Genomic DNA, 3,163 nt, shown 5'->3' on the forward strand with positions numbered 1-3,163 from the left:
CTCCTACACACTAGGGCTCATGTCTATATGGGTATTCTTCACATTTCTCTGTATTATCCAGATGCCTTTCTTCCCAGGTGCCTAGCTGACTGATGGTGCTTTTGCACTTCATTCAGCATCCTGCAGAATCAAAACAAAATCAATCCTTCTGGAATATTCAAGATAATCATCATATAGAGAGGGCGGCATGCTTTCTGCACAGTCATGAGGCATAATAAGCCCTTTTTCTGTAGAATTATAACCTTGTATATATGGTAACCTCGGGGCATGTATTAAATTACTGAATTCTAGAAAATGGTTGAAAAAACATCTGTTGATAAACTACTTTTCTAAACTTCATAAAGCCAGTTTTAGAATATTTGTACTTCTGAAAATTAGCTACATTCTGATGACAGTGATATTAACTTCTTATGCTGCTACTCATACCACAGGGTCATATTTCTGGTGTCTTCAATAAAGCTTTTAATTATTCTGAATATTAATGGTGTATTATACGGTCATTAGTAATACAGCTACTACAGACACAATCAATTAAAATGAAACTTTGAACATTTTTGTCTGCTATGATACAAGTTATACATAGGATCACTATTACTGAAAGGGTTTAGAGAAAAAAAAGTCTCTTTGTTCACTTTGTTCATTTTGTGTATTTGACAGCATTAGGCATGTAGGCCCTAATTCAGCGATTCACTTAGTACAAGCTTAAGTGCTTTGCTGAACAGGGATTAACTGATGCGATGGGTCATCAACTGTTTCACCTTTGAAGAGATTCGGACGGTTTAAACCACAGGCTCTCTTCTTTGGGAGGGGGTGGGGGCTTCGGCTAGGGGTGGGGGCTCTGTGGTGGGGCCGAGGATAAGCGTTTGGTGTGTGGGAGGGGGCTGAGGGCTGAGGCAGGGAGTTTGAGTGCAAGAGAGGGAGTAGGGGCTCGGGTGGGGCCGGGGATGAGGGGTTTGGAGTGTGGGAAGGGGCTCAGGGCTGAGGCAGAGGGGTTGGGTGAGGGAGAGTGGGTGAGGGATCTGGCTGGGGTTGTGCTCTGGGGTGGGTCTAGAAATCAGGGGTGCAAGGTATGGGAGGGGGCTTTGGGTGCAGAAGGGGGGGCAGGGTGCAGGAGAGGACTCAGGGCTGGGGCAGGAGGTGTGGGCTCCAGACGGCACTTACCTCAGGTGGCTCCTGGAAGTGACTGGCTTGTCCCTCCTGTTCCTAGGTGGAGGTGCATCAAGGTGACCCCGTGCACTGCCCCAGCCTGCAGGCACTGCCCCCACAGCTCCCATTGGCTGCAATTCCAATTCCCTAAAAGTCTGGTGGGTGGCGCAGTGGGGGGTGGTTCTGCGGCATCTGGCACGTTCCTCTAGCTCCTAGGCACAGGGACAGCCAGGAGGTCTCTGCATGTTGCTCCCGCCCTGAGTGCCGACTCCGGAGCTCCCATTGGCTGGGAACCACAGCCAGTGATAGCTGCCGGGGTGGTGCATTTTGGCAGGGGCAGTGCACATAGCCGCCTGGCTGTCCCTGTGTCTAGGAGCTGGACATGCTGGTTGCTTCCAGAAGCTGCACAGTTGGAGCCCGCACCCAAAACCCCTCCCAGACCCCAACCCCTTGCCCCAGACCTGAGTGCCCTCCCACACCCAAACTCCCTCCCAGAGCATGCACCTCAAATCTGCTCCTTCATCCCAATCCCTTCCCCCGGTTGTGAGCCCCCTCCTGCACCCAAACTCCTTTCGGAGCCTGCACCCCCTTCTGCACCCCAACCTCTGCCCTAGCCCTGAGCTCTTCCTGCATCCAAACTCCCTCCAAGATCCTGAACCCCAAGGCCCCTCCCACACCCCAAACCCCTGCCCCAGGCCCAGCCAGGAGCCCCTCCCACACTCTGAACCCCTCAGCCCCTACCCCCATCCCAGAGCCCACATTCCCTCCTGCACCCCAGCCAGGGGTCAGCATCACCATGTTGCGCGATGGACACTTGACAAAATTACTGGACTTAGTGATGGACAGTGGCAGGAGGGGGCTCCAGGCTGAGGCAGGGGGTTGGGTTCAGGAGGGAGGTATAGGCTCTGAGCTAGGGGTGTGGGTTCTGGGTGGGGCCAGAAATGAGGGATTCAGGGTGTGTGAGGGGACTCCAGGCTGGAGAAAGGGTTGAGGGGGTGAGAGGCTGGGGGTGCAAGTTCTGGAGTGAGACTGGGGACAAGAGGTTTGGGGTGCAGGAGGGTGCTCCAGGCTGGGATTGGGGGGTTTGGAGGGGGATCAGGACTTGGGAAGGGGGTTGGGGCATGGTGGGGGGGTCAGGGGGGCATGCTCCAGGTGGCATTCCCGGAAGCAGCAACATGTCCTCCCTCTGGCTCCTACGTGGAGGCCCAGCCATGCAGATCTGCCCTATCTGCATGTGCCACCCGCACAGCTCTCATAGGCTGCAGTTTCTGGCCAATGGGCTGGGAGACATGGAGTCAGCCCTCGGGAAGTGGGGCACCGAGGCAGAGTGCCTGCAGAGCTGCCTGGCGTCTGGCTGCGCCTCCGCCAGCAACAGCAGGGACGGGGAGCTGCCTAAGGTGAGCGCCCCCACTGACCTCAACATTTTTTACCACGGCCATGTTGCCCACCTCTGACTCCAACCTCATGCCCCAGTCCAGTGAAAGTGAGTGAGAGTCGGGGAGAGTCAGTGATGGAGAGAGGGGGATGAAATGAAATGAGCGGGAACAGGGCCTTAAAGAAAGGGCAGAGCATGGGTGGTGCCTTGGGGAAGGGCGGGGCCTCAGGGGAGGGGCATGGCCAAGTGTTTGGGTTTGTGCAATTAGACATTTCACAATCCTCAGCCTGGATCACCCACCTCAGCTCCGCCCACCTCAGACCAGCCCCGCCCACCTCAGCCTGGACTACCCACCTCAGCCCTGCCCAGCCCCGCCCACCTCAGCCTGGACTACCCCCCTCAGCCTTGCCCAGCCCCGCCCACCTCAGCCCTGCCCAGCCCCGCCCACCTCAGCCTGGACCACCCGGCCCAGCCGAGCAGTTCAATGAACCCAGCCCAGCCCCCGAGGGCAGCGATTTGTTTCTACTCCTACTCCGCCCTTTGGGTGTCGCCCCTAAGAGCCAATCAGACGCTTCCCCCGGCCGGAACCCGCCTCCTCCTGCTCTCGGTTGGCTGCATAGGGCGGAACGTGCTGCCACTCAC

Source organism: Chelonoidis abingdonii, chromosome 10, assembly GCF_003597395.2.
Source record: "Chelonoidis abingdonii isolate Lonesome George chromosome 10, CheloAbing_2.0, whole genome shotgun sequence".
NCBI lineage: Eukaryota > Metazoa > Chordata > Testudines > Testudinidae > Chelonoidis > Chelonoidis abingdonii.